The 14,657-nt window shown below is 38.9% G+C and overlaps 1 non-coding gene across 1 annotated transcript; it reads left to right on the top strand.

The window, feature by feature from the left end:
* Window positions 1-5,651: 5,651 nt before the first annotated feature.
* LOC112582452 lies at window positions 5,652-5,758 on the top strand. Its single transcript, XR_003106982.1, has one exon. It is a non-coding gene; the product is annotated as a U6 spliceosomal RNA (small nuclear RNA).
* The last annotated feature ends 8,899 nt before the right edge of the window (window positions 5,759-14,657 follow it).

Genomic DNA, 14,657 nt, shown 5'->3' on the forward strand with positions numbered 1-14,657 from the left:
AAGACTTTGAAATTGTTAAAATTTTAGAAAGTGCTCATCTTAAACACTTGTACCTATTTTAATTGGTATGCAAAGTCCCCAAAGACTTCTAATTTCCAAAACAGCTTCTTTGAAGGATTTGTGGTATAAGTCTAATGAATGATTAAAGATATAAAAGGTATCTAAAACAAAAGACTGTAAGATTGACATAGCTCCCACTCCCCTCTATCCTCCTTTATTTGAGTACTCATTCTTATAATCCTCTGTATGAATTGCTTTTCCACTCTGAAGAGACTGTTAAGCAGTTACCTTTAGAAATGGGACCACTTGAGGTTGTAGGCAATCCTCTTTGGGTCAAGTGGTGAACTGGGGGCCATAGTTAAAGAATTCCTTAAATGCAGAGAGGATCCTCAAAAGTTTTTGTAAATGGATTACCTTGATGGGAGGCCATTGATCTGACTAAACTAGTGAACACAGCTGATATTCACAGCCTGATAAGGAGCTTTTTGGCCTTCTCCCCAAAGCTAAATATACCCAGAGGGAAAGAAAAGCATCCCTACATAGGTGGATGGGTTTGTCCATCCTTTGATGTTTATGAAAGTGAGTGAAAATTGCTCAGATGTGTCTGACTCTTTGCAATCCCGTGAATTATACAGTCCATGGGATTCTCCAAGCCAGAATACTGGAGTGGGTAGCCGTGCCCTTCTCCAGGGGATCTTCCCAACCCAGAGATCAAATCCAATCTCCCTCATTTGCAGGCAGATTCTTTACCAGCTGAGCCACCAAGGATGTGGCTACTCAATTCCTTGATGGGCTTTCCAGGTGGCTCAGTGGGTAAAGAATTTACCTAGAATATACAATGGATTAAAGACAATCTCTTTAACAAGTGGTGCTGGGAAATCTGGTCAACCACTTGTAAAAGAATGAAACTAGAACACTTTCTAACATCATACACAAAAATAAACTCAAAATGGATTAAAGATCTAAACGTAAGACCAGAAACTATAAAACTCCTAGAGGAGAACATAGGCAAAACACTCTCTGACATACATCACATCAGGATCCTCTATGACCCACCTCCCAGAATATTGGAAATAAAAGCAAAAATAAACAAATGGGACCTAATTAACCTTAAAAGCTTCTGCACATCAAAGGAAACTATTAGCAAGGTGAAAAGACAGCCTTCAGAATGGGAGAAGATAATAGCAAATGAAGCAACTGACAAACAACTAATCTCGAGAATATACAAGCAACTCCTACAGCTCAATTCCAGAAAAATCAATGACCCAATCAAAAAATGGGCCAAAGAACTAAATAGACATTTCTCCAAAGAAGACATACAGATGGCTAACAAACACATGAAAAGATGCTCAACATCACTCATTATCAGAGAAATGCAAATCAAAACCACTATGAGGTACCATTTCACACCAGTCAGAATGGCTGCGATCCAAAAGTCTACAAGTCATAAATGCTGGAGAGGGTGTGGAGAAAAGGGAACCCTCTTACACTGTTGGTGGGAATGCAAACTAGTACAGCCACTATGGAGAACAGTGTGGAGATTCCTTAAAAAACTGGAAATAGAACTGCCTTATGATCCAGCAATCCCACTGCTGGGCATACACACTGAGGAAACCAGAATTGAAAGAGACACGTGTACCCCAATGTTCATCGCAGCACTGTTTATAATAGCCAGGACAGGGAAGCAACCTAGATGTCCATCAGCAGATGAATGGATAAGAAAGCTGTGGTACATATACACAATGGAATATTACTCAGCCATTAAAAAGAATACATTTGAATCAGTTCTAATGAGGTGGATGAAACTGGAGCCTATTATACAGAGTGAAGTAAGCCAGAAAGAAAAACACCAATACAGTATACTAACGCATATATATGGAATTTAGAAAGATGGTAACAATAACCCTGTGTACAAGACAGCAAAAGAGACACTGATGTATAGAACAGTCTTATGGACTCTGTGGGAGAGGGAGAGGGTGGGAAGATATGGGAGAATGGCATTGAAACATGTAAAATATCATGTATGAAACGAGTTGCCAGTCCAGGTTCAATGCACAATACTGGATGCTTGGGGCTGGTGCACTGGGACGACCCAGAGGGATGGTATGGGGAGGGAGGAGGGAGGAGGGTTCAGGATGGGGAACACATGTATACCTGTGGCGGATTCATTTTGACATTTGGCAAAACTAATACAATTATGTAAAGTTTAAAAATAAAATTAAATTAAAAAAAATAAATAAAATTAAATTAAAAAAAAAAAAAGAATTTGCCTGCAATGCAGGAGATGCAGGCAGACTCGGGTTGGGAAGTTCCGCTGCCAGAGGTCATGGCATCCCACTCCAGTATTCTTGCCTAGAGAATCCCATGGACAGAGGAGCCTGGTGGGCTATACAGTTCATAGGGTTGCAAAGAGTCAGACACAACTGAAGTGGCTGGGCAAAGGACGCATGCACTTAATTCCTTGAGGAAATAAAAACCAGCAGTACTCAGTTTTACAAATCTACTCTTTCCAGGACCAGAGGTATGGCTTGAGAAACAATTCAAAGCCCATCAATCCTTTTTTTCTTTTCTCTCCCTCAAATATCCCCTAGTCTTCCCTGGTGGCTCAGATGGTTAAAAAAAAAAAAAAAAAATCGGTCTGCAATGCAGTATACGTGGGTTTGATCCCTGGGTTGGGAAGATCCCCTGGAGAAGGGAATGGCAACCCATTTCAGTATTCTTGCTTGGAGAATGCCATGGGTAGAGGAGGCTGATGATCTATAGTCCATGGGATCGCAAAGGGTTGGACATGACTGTGCAACAAACTACACTAATTAACCCAAATTTCCCCTATCTATCTTAAGAGGTTTGTAAGTATTAAAAGAAAAAAAATTCTGGCCTTACAGGAACAAAGCCCTCCTAGAAGGATCTTGCATTTCTTTCCCTGAGCCTGGTCTTCTCCAGAAAGTTTTATCTAGGCCATCTTTTAAGTGCAAATTTCAGAAATGTAATCTTTATGGAAAGAAAATGAATAGGGAGATAGGTCATTTGGAACTTGACTTGTCAAGGACAAATATAAGTCTTCAGTGTCTTCTCAATAAATATTAGTAAAAAAAAAAAAGGGGGGGGGGTTTAGCCACCTAAATAAGTGACCATCTGCCAGAAACCCAATTCAAATCCGACCTTTTCTCTAACGAATGGGTATTGTTTTATTGTACCTGACAACGCTGAAAATTTCGAATGGGAACTAAGGGATCTCTATTTGTGTGTGTCTACATATATGTGTGAAAGTTACACAGTTCATCCATAACGGAACACCAATTTATACCTTGTTCACAAGGCACTAAAACCTCACTCCCACGCTACAGCGGGAGGAACAGGATGACGAGGATGAGACACAAACCCACGCATGCAGAGCACAATGGATTAGTGCTGTAGATGTGTGGTATAGTCAAAATTAATTTGTAAAAGAGTCCTATTTGGTTTAAAGAAAATTAAGCACTTAGATAAATTCTCAGAAGTATAAAAGAAACTAAAATGAATTTCAGTTTCACAAGATTTGGGAAATATTCAGTACTGAATTAATGTTTGGTATTAAAGATAGTTTAGTTCTTTATTAATATAGACATGTCTTTAGAGTTATCAGCATTAAATATAATACTTCTGTTGTACCTAGATTTATAAGAAGTTAAATAAGATCTTATTACATCTGTTGATTTGTCAGCCAGAAAAATGACTTGATATAATAAAATTTTTCATTTTTCATTCCAATCCCAAAGAAAGGCAATGCCAAAGAATGCTCAAACTACCACACAATTGCACTCATCTCACATGCTAGTAAAGTAATGCTCAAAATTCTCCAAGCCAGGCTTCAGCAATACGTGAACCGTGAACTTCCTGATGTTCAAGCTGGTTTTAGAAAAGGCAGAGGAACCAGAGATCAAATTGCCAACCTCTGCTGGATCATCGAAAAAGCACGAGAGTTCCAGAAAAACATCTATTTCTGCTTTATTGACTATGCCAAAGCCTTTGACTGTGTGGATCACAATAAACTGTGGAAAATTCTGAAAGAGATGGTAATACCAGACCACCTGACCTGTCTCCTGAGAAACCTATATGCAGGTCAGGAAGCAACAGTTAGAACTGGACATGGAACAACAGACTGGTTCCAAAGAGGAAAAGGAGTACGTCAAGGCTGTATACTGTCACCCTGCTTATTTAACTTATATGCAGAGTACATCATGAGAAACGCTGGACTGGAAGAACACAAGCTGGAATCAAGATTGCTGGGAGAAATATCAGTAACCTCAGATATGCAGATGACACCACCCTCATGGAAGAAAGTGAAGAGGAACTAAAAAGCCTCTTGATGAAAGTGAAAGTGGAGAGTGAAAAAGTTGGCTTAAAACTCAACATTCAGAAAATGAAGATCATGGCATCCAGTCCCATCACTTCATGGGAAATAGATGAGGGAACAGTGGAAACAGTGTCATACTTTATTTTTGGGGGCTCCAAAATCACTGCAGATGGTGACTGCAGCCATGAAATTAAAAGATGCTTACTCCTTGGAAGGAAAGTTATGACCAACCTAGATAGCATATTCAAAAGCAGACACATTACTTTGCCAACAAAGGTCCGTCTAGTCAAGGCTATGGTTTTTCCTGTGGTCATGTATGGATGTGAGAGTTGGACTGTGAAGAAGGCTGAGCACCGAAGAATTGATGCTTTTGAACTGTGGTGTTGGAGAAGACTCTTGAGAGTCCCTTGGACTGCAAGGAGATCCAATCAGTCCATTCTAAAGGAGATCAGCCCTGGGATTTCTTTGGAAGGAGTGATGCTAAAGCTGAAACTCCAGTACTTTGGCCGCCTCTTGCGAAGAGTTGACTCATTGGCAAAGACTCTGATGCTGGGAGGGATTGGGGGCAGGAGGAGAAGGGGACGACAGAGGATGAGATGGCTGGATGGCATCACTGACTCGATGGGCGTGAGTCTGAGTGAACTCCGGAAGTTGGTGCTGGACAGGGAAGCCTGGCGTGCTGCGATTCATGGGGTCGCAAAGAGTCAGACACAACTGAGCGACTGAACTGAACTCGACCAATAATAAAATTTTTAATAGTAAATTGTGTGTTCAGAGTTTTTAAGTGAACTCTTTAAGAATAATCATGTTTTATGGTGTGTCTACTTATGAGTTTCTCTAAATCTTTTTGGCAACTTCAAACTTTAGAGTTTTGCTAATTTAAGGTAAATGACAGAAGTTTATTGAATATCTAGATCATCCCCTAATAAAATACTGAAACATTAATTACTAAATATAAGCTTCCTTTTACAGAGAAATTAAAGATATTGAGGATTATTTAGTAAATATGTTTGGTGCCACATGGAGATATCTTCTATAAAAAAGCACATAGTTCTAAAAAATCATAATTAGTATTTAGAAGTTTGCCAATCTACAGAATGCTAATATTCATAATGGCTTACTTCTTAGTTTTTGTTAGAAATGTAGGTTTTTAAGAGTTGATTATTCTAATTAAAATATGTAATTAAAGCCACTAAAATTAGTAAAGAAAACATCTTTGCTTTCAAGAAAAAAGAAGATATGAGGAATGGAAACACATTTATTTCCGGGAAGATAAAGTAATTTTGTCCTAAAGGTAGTTTTAGAGAAAGACAGAGTGCAGGCTTTGGCAGCACATATACTAAAATTGGAATCACACAGAGAAGATTAGCATGACCCCTGTGCAAGGATGACACACACATTTCAGAAGCATTCTATATTTTTATTAACAGATGCAAACTTTTATAGATAGAATGGTAAAGAACAGGGTCCTACTGTCTAGTATAGAAAACTATATTCAATATCCTGTGATAAACCATAAAGAAAAAGAACATGTAAAAGAATGTGTGTGTATATATATATAAAGAGAGAGAGAGAGACATGATTGAGTGACTGAACTGATAACAGATATTGATATGCTCTTGATAATAGATTGTAAAGTTTTCTTTTTTTTTTACCTTTTGAGTAAACTGTTGTAATTTCTGTATTTGCATTCGAAATCTTTCATCACTTTTGGGTGGATAACTAAGTATTGTTACATAGTGACCTATGATCCTATTTGATTAAGTGTTTTAAAACCTTTTTAATATAGTTGACAAAATTCCCCTAAATCAAATTCTAAATGAAGTTCTTTTGATCTATAGCTAACTTTGAGGTTTTCCAGAACACCCCTGGAGCACCTCAAGATGTTTTCTCTTATCAAAGAAAGACATTAAACTAATTAAGACTTATTTGGTAAGTTAAATTACATGGGAATCATTGTTAAATGAGTAGTGATAAACCTTCTTAGGTTGCATTGTATAGATAAATGTCATTAATATAGAAGATCTAAAAATCAAATGAAATTTCTAAAATTTAAATATGTCCTGGTGTGATGTCATCAATCATAATTCTAGCTATTATTTTAATATTATATGCCACTACAATAGCAAATTTCTTTGACAATTGCATTGTAAACAGGTTTTTAACCTTGCTTTTTAAGTCTTTTGTCTTCAATAGACAGTTATTTTTGTACTCTGATGCTTTTGCAAAAATGCTTCATCTTCAAAAATATTCATAGAAAGAACCTTTTGACACATCAGGTTTCTGATAACTTTCAGCTCATACCAGTGAACTAGTTAAGAAATTAAATAATTCTAGTGGAAACTCTGATGACTTCATAAAACTGTTAACAGAAGATCATGATCAACAAGAATTAATTACATAGGCTGAATGTTAGTTTGTATGACTTTTTGTCTGAAATATTACTAGCTTTTAATCTTTGTTGTCCAAATATAAGGAAACTGTTCCCCTTAACTATGACTTACAGCAATTGGTACATTTTAACTTTGTAAGCAGAATTGCAACATTCATCTTTTCTCTCTAAATTCCTACAGAATTTAGAAACTCTTAGTGAGTATTCTTATTTTTATGGCAATATAATTATTTGCATAAGTTTTATAAGAATCTGTTCTTAAAACAGGACATACTGGAAACATTGGGGTTATATTGCCATGGTTTTGACTGGAATATCATATTTGAGAAAATCCATAGAATCAGATATAACCAGATAGCTTTAAAGAACTAAGGTGAACTTTATGGAGCCATAAAGCCCATTAGGATTGTAGTTCTGTCTGTCCTCTGATGAAAGAAGAAGGTGAGAGGATTGTGCAAGCTTGCTGATGGGAGGGACTGGCTGTGGGGAAGACTGGGTCTTGCTCTGGTGGGCAGGGCCATGCTCAGTAAATCTTTAATTCAGTTTTCTGCTGATGGGTGGGGCTGTGCTCCCTCCTAGTTAGTTGTTTGGCTGAGGTTGCCCAGTACTGGAGTTGACAGGCTCTATGGTAGGGCTAAAGGCGACCTCCAAAAGGATTTATGCTAACACACACCTTCCTGGACTGTGGCGGCCAGAGTTCCTGTCCTTGCAGCAGGCCAAGTCCAACCTACACCTTTGCAGGAGACCCTCAAGCACTCACAGGCAGGTCTGGCTCAGTTTCCTGTGGAATCACTGTTCCTTTCCCCTGGGTCCTGGTGAACACAAGGTTTTGTTTGTGCCTTCCAAGAGTCTCTGTTTCCCCCAATCCTGTGGAAGTTCTGTAATCAAATCCCGCTGTCCTTCAAAGTCAGATTCCCTGGGAATTCCCAGTCCCTTTGCCAGATCCCCAGGTTGGGAAGTCTCATATGTGGGGCTTAGAACCTTCCCAACAGTGCAAGAACTTCTTTGGTATTATTGTTCTCCAGTTTGTGGGTTGCCACCCAGCGGGTATGAGATTTGATTTTAACGTGATTGCACCCCTCCTATAATCTCATTGTGGCTTCTCCTTTGTCCTTGGACATGGGGTATCTTTCTTTCATGGGTTCAAACATCCTCTTGTTGATGGTTGTTCAGCAGCTAGTTTCAATTTTGGTGTTCTCATAGAAGGTGAGTGCACATCCTTCTACTCTGCCATCTTGAGGATTATGAATCAGGTAAATTGCTACACTGAGAGCACAGAAAGTCCAGCACTGCTACACCTATGAATCTCCCTTAGCTGTTGTGAACACACAATGAACATGGGAGTACAGATATCTTTTTATATCTGTTTTCATCTTCTTTAGATATATACCCAGGAATGGCTTGCTGGATCTTAAGGTAGTTCTATTTTTCCTCTTTTGAGGAAACTCCAAACTGTGTTCATAATGGCCGCACCAATTTATATTCCTACCAACAGTGCACAAGTATTCCTATTATTGTTTGTTAATTAACATTATACTTAAACATTTTTTATAAAGTTTCAATCCACACATTTAAAAAATTGTTTCCACTTCTTTTCACTCTCCTCTGATTTCTTTTACATCTTCAGCTATATTCCCTGGACAGCATATTCAAAAGCAGAGACATCACCCTGCTGACAAAGATCCACAAAGTCAAAGCTGTGGTTCCTCCAGTCATCATGTACAGATGTGACAGCCAGACCACAAAGAAGGCTGAGCACTGAAGAACTGATGCCCCTGAAATATGGTGTTGGAGAAGACTCTTGAGATTCCCTTGGACTGCAAGGAGAGCAAAGCAGTCAATCCTAAAAGAAATGAATTCTAAATATTCATTGGAAGGACTGTTGCTAAAGCTGAAGCTCCAACACTCCAGCCATCTGATGCAAAGAGCCAACTCACTGGAAAAGACCAATGAGTATGACCATATGGTCAAAACTGCACTTTTTCCAGTGGTCATGTATGGATGTGAGAGTTGGACTATGGAAAATGCTGAATGTCAAAGAATCAATGCTTTTGAACTATGGTACTGGGGAAGACTCTTGCAAGTCCCTTGGACTGCAGGGAGATTGAACCAGTCAATCCTAAGGGAAATCAACCCTGAATATTCATTGGAAGGACTGATGCTGAAGCTGAAGCTCCAATGCTTAGGCCACCTGATGTGAAAAGCTGACTCACTGGAAATGACCCTGATGCTGGGAAAGATTGAGGGCAGGAGAAGAGGGCAACAGAGGATGAGATAGTTGGATGGCATCACTGACTTAATGGACATGAGTTTGAACAAACTCTGGGAGACGGTGAAGGACAGGGAAGCCTGGTGTGCTGCAGTCTATGGGGTTGCAAAGAGCTGGACACAACTGAGTGACTGAACAACAACCATAACAAAGCCCCTTGGAAAAACAACCTGTTACCTTACTTACAGGGAGATAAATAAGAAAGGTTACTTCCTTGAAGGCCAAGAACCTCAAAATATTTTGAGGACCCCAAGCAGAGGGGTATTCACCTGATCTATATGTATCTATATATCTATATAGATATAAATATAAATAGTACAGGCAGATCTGATGACAAGTCTTTGCTATGACTTTTCTGACCTTGAGAGGCCTTTTATTAAAATTCAATCTGAGATTTCTTATGGAAGGTTCCAGCACAGCCAACTTAAAAAAGCCTGCATGATTAGTTATCAGATCAGATCAGTCACTCAGTCATGTCCGACTCTTTGTGACCCCATGAATCGCAGCACGCCAGGCTTCCCTGTCCAGCACCAACTCCCGGAGTTCACTCAGACTCAGGTCCATCGAGTCAGTGATGCCATCCAGCCATCTCATCCTCTGTCGTCCCCTTCTCCTCCTGCCCCCAATCCCTCCCAGCATCAGAGTCTTTTCCAATGAGTCAACTCTTCGCATGAGGTGGCCAAAGTACTGGAGTTTCAGCTTTAGCGTCATTCCTTCCAAAGAAATCCCAGGGCTGATCTCCTTCAGAATGGACTGGTTGGATCTCCTTGCAGTCCAAGGGACTCTCAAGAGTCTTCTCCAAAACCACATTTCAAAAGCATCAATTCCTCGGTGCTCAGCCTTCTTCACAGTCCAACTCTCACATCCATACATGACCACGGGAAAAACCATAGCCTTGACTAGACGAACCTTTGTTGGCAAAGTAATATCTCTGCTTTTGAATATGCTATCTAGGTTGGTCATAACCTTCCTTCCAAGGAGTAAGCGTCTTTTAATTTCATGGCTGCAGTCACCATCTGTAGTGATTTTGGAGCCCAGAAAAATAAAGTCTGACACTGTTTCCACTGTCTCCCCATCTATATCCCATGAAGTGGTGGGACCGGATGCCATGATCTTTGTTTTCTGAATGTTGAGTTTTAAGCCAACTTTTTCACTCTCCACTTTCACTTTCATCAAGAGGCTTTTGAATTCCTCTTCACTTTCTGCCATAAGGGTGGTGTCATCTGCATATCTGAGGTTATTGATATTTCTCCTGGCAATCTTGATTCCAGCTTGTGTTTCTTCCAGTCCAGCATTTTTCATGATGTACTCTGCATATGTTAAATAAGCAGGGTGACAATATACAGCCTTGATGAACTCCTTTTCCTATTTGGAACCAGTCTGTTGGTCCATGTCCAGTTCTAACTGTTGCTTCCTGACCTGCATACAAATTTCTCAAGAGGCAGATCAGGTGGTCTGGTATTCCCATCTCTTTCAGAATTCTCCATAGTTTTTTGTGATCCACACAGCCAAAGGCTTTTGCATAGTCAATAAAGCAGAAATAGATGTTTTTCTGGAACTCTCTTGCTTTTTCTATGATCCAGCAGATGTTGGCAATTTGATCTCTGGTTCCTCTGCCTTTTCTAAAACCAGCTTGAACATCAGGAAGTTCACGGTTCACATATTGCTGAAGCCTGGCGTGGAGAATTTTGAGCATTACTTTACTAGCATGTGAGATGAGTGCAATTGTGTGGTAGTTTGAGCATTCTTTGGCATTGCCTTTCTTTGGGATTGGAATGAAAACTGACCTTTTCCAGTCCTGTGGCCACTGCTGAGTTTTCCAAATTTGCTGGCATATTGAGTGCAACACTTTCACAGCATCATCTTTCAGGATTTGGAATAGCTCAACTGGAATTCCATCACCTCCACTAGCTTTGTTCGTAGTGATGCTTCCTAAGGCTCACTTGACTTCACATTCCAGGATGTCTGGCTCTAGGTCAGTGATCACACCATTGTGATTATCTGGGTCGTGAAGATCTTTTTTGTACAGTTCTTCTGTGTATTCTTGCCACCTCTTCTGAATATCTTCTGCTTCTGTTAGGTCCATACCATTTCTGTCCTTTATCGAGCTCATCTTTGCATGAAATGTTCCTTTGGTATCTCTGATTTTCTTGAAGAGATCCCTAGTCTTTCCCATTCTGTTGTTTTCCTCTATTTCTTTGCATTGATCGCTGAAGAAGGCTTTCTTATCTCTTCTTGCTATTCTTTGGAACTCTGCATTCAGATGTTTATATCTTTCCTTTTCTCCTTTGCTTTTCGCTTCTCTTCTTTTCACAGGTATTTGTAAGGCCTCCCCAGACAGCCATTTTGCTTTTTTGCATTTCTTTTCCATGGGAATGGTCTTGATCCCTGTCTCCTGTACAATGTCACGAACCTCATTCCATAGTTCATCAGGCACTCTATTTATCAGATCTAGGCCCTTAAATCTATTTCTCACTTCCACTGTATAATCATAAGGGATTTGATTTAGGTCATACCTGAATGGTCTAGTGGTTTTCCCTACTTTCTTCAATTTAAGTCTGAATTTGGCAATAAGGAGTTCATGGTCTGAGCCACAGTCAGCTCCTGGTCTTGTTTTTGCTGACTGTATAGAGCTTCTCCATCTTTGGCTGCAAAGAATATAATCAATCTGATTTCGGTGTTGACCATCTGGTGATGTCCATGTGTAGAGTCTTCTCTTGTGTTGTTGGAAGAGGGTGTTTGTTATGACCAATGCATTTTCTTGGCAAAACTCTATTAGTCTTTGCCCTGCTTCATTCTGTATTCCAAGGCCAAATTTGCCTGTTACTCCAGGTGTTTCTTGACTTCCTACTTTTGCATTCCAGTCCCCTATAATGATTAGTTATACTTATGCAAATAATCAGGCAAAATTTACTGAAACCAGTCTTCTTTTGGAAACAAGTTAGTCTTCATTTGGGTATATTTTGTAGAAATGAGTGTAATTTTAGAGAGAAAATGATTGTTTCTGTGAATGCTGATAATTGTCTTTGAGGTTTTGTACTTACTGCCCAAGACTCCCTTCATGGATGTCTTTGTTACTATCTTGCATTGTGACAAAATTTTAGTTCAATTATTAGAAGGATATGCTAAGATTGTTTCTGAAGCTTATCACATGGATCTATTTTTATATGAAGACTGGGTGACCTATGGCCTACAAACAGGAGATGATGTATAATATAAAAGATATTATTGAAACGACTCTCTCTAACCTAAAGGACCCTTGTTAGATTCTGTTAATTAACTTTGCACAGAATTACTTACTTATTTACTTAAGTAGTGGCTCAGTCCTGTCTGACTCTATGCGACCCCATGGACTGTAGCCTACCAGGCTCCTCTGTTCATGGGATTTTCCAGGCAAGAGTACTGGAGTGGGTTGCCATTTCCTTCTTCAGGGGATCTTCCTGACCCAGGGATCAAACCCGGGTCTCCCACATTGCAGGCAGATGCTTTATCATCTGAGCCACCAGGGAAGCCCCAGTTATGCACAGCATAACTAAAGAGAATTGATTCTTAGATTCCTGTTTCCCACTTAGAAAGGACCCCTGAACTGGACTTGTCAATAGAGAGGACTGCTGACCTCAAACTCACCTTAAAATAATACTCAAACAGAGGAGAAACTACTTCCGCCCCAGAATAAGAATAAGACATTAGAAGGAGATAGCTATGCCCAGATGCTGGACCTGACCTACATGATTATTTAGAGGTTTTTTTTTCATTTCTTTGACTTTTGAATATAACTCAAATGTTTTTCTATCAGAGGCACAAGTCCCATGTAGAGTTTAAAAATTAATCCAATTGTTAGATTTATGGTCAATTACCTACATCAAGAACTTCTTGGTAACAAGCATGGAAATTGAAACTCTAATCAGAAATCTTCCAACAAACAAAAGCCCAGGACCAGATGGCTTCACAGCTGAATTCTACCAAAAATTTAGGGAAGAACTAACACCTATCCTACTCAAACTCTTCCAGAAAATTGCAGAGGAAGGTAAACTTCCAAACTCATTCTATGAGGCCACCATCACCCTAATACCAAAACCTGACAAAGATGCCACAAAAAAAAAAAAAGAAAGAAAACTACAGGCCAATATCACTGATGAACATAGATGCAAAAATCCTTAACAAAATTCTAGCAAACAGAATCCAACAACATATTTAAAAGATCATACATCATGACCACGTGGGCTTTATCCCAGGGATGCAAGGATTCTTCAATATCTACAAATCAATCAATGTAATACACCACATTAACAAATTGAAAAATAAAAACCATATGATTATCTCAACAGATGCAAAGAAAGCCTTTGATAAAATTCAACATCCATTTATGATAAAAAAAAAAAAAACCCTCCAGAAAGCAGGAATAGAAGGAACATACCTCAACATAATAAAAGCTATATATGACAAACCCACAGCAAACATTATCCTCAATGGTGAAAAATTGAAAGCATTTCCATTAAAGTCAGGAACAAGACAAGGGTGCCCACTGTCACCACTACTATTCAACATAGTTTTTGAAGTTTTGGCCACAGCAATCAGAGCAGAAAGGGAAATAAAAGGAATCCAGATTGGAAAAGAAGAAGTAAAACTCTCACTGTTTGCAGATGACAAGATCCTCCACATAAAAAACCCTAAAGACTCCACCAGAAAACTACTAGAGCTAATCAATGACTATAGTAAAGTTGCAGGATATAAAATCAGCACACAGAAATCCCTTGCATTCCTATATACTAACAATGAGAAAACAGAAAGAGAAATTAAGGAAACAACTCCATTCACCATTGCAATGAAAAGAATAAAATACTTAGGAATATATCTACCTAAAGAAACAAAAGACCTATATATAGAAAACTATAAAACACTGGTGAAAGAAATCAAAGAGGACACAAATAGATGGAGAAATATACCGTGTTGATGGATTGGAAGAATAAATATAGTGAAAATTAGTATACTACCCAAAGCAATCTATAGATTCAATGCAATCCCTATCAAGCTACCAATGGTATTTTTCAGAGAATTAGAACAAATAATTTCACAATTTGTATGGAAATACAAAAACCTCGAATAGCCAAAGCAATCTTGAGAAAGAAGAATGGAACTGGAGGAATCAACCTGCCTGACTTCAGGCTCTACTACAAAGCCACAGTCATCAATACAGTATGGTACTGGCACAAAGACAGAAATATAGATCCATGGAACAAAATAGAGAGCCCTGAGATAAATCCATGCACCTATGGACACCTTACCTTTGACAAAGGAGGCAAGAATACACAATGGAGAAAAGACAATCTCTTTAACAAGTGGTGCTGGGAAAACTGGTCAACCATTTGTAAAAGAATGAAACTAGAACACTTTCTGACACCATACACAAAAATAAACTCAAAATGGATTAAAGATCTAAACGTAAGACCAGAAACTATTAAACTCCTAGAGGAAAACATAGGCAAAACACTCTCCAACATAAATCACAGCAAGATCCTCTATGACCCACCTCCCAGAATATTGGAAATAGAAGCAAAAATAAATGGGACCTAATTAAAATTAAAATCTTCTGCACAACAAAGGAAACTATAAGCAAGGTGAAACGACAGCCTTTAGAATGGGAGAAAATAATAGGAAAT

Source organism: Bubalus bubalis, chromosome X, assembly GCF_019923935.1.
Source record: "Bubalus bubalis isolate 160015118507 breed Murrah chromosome X, NDDB_SH_1, whole genome shotgun sequence".
Lineage (NCBI taxonomy): Eukaryota > Metazoa > Chordata > Mammalia > Artiodactyla > Bovidae > Bubalus > Bubalus bubalis.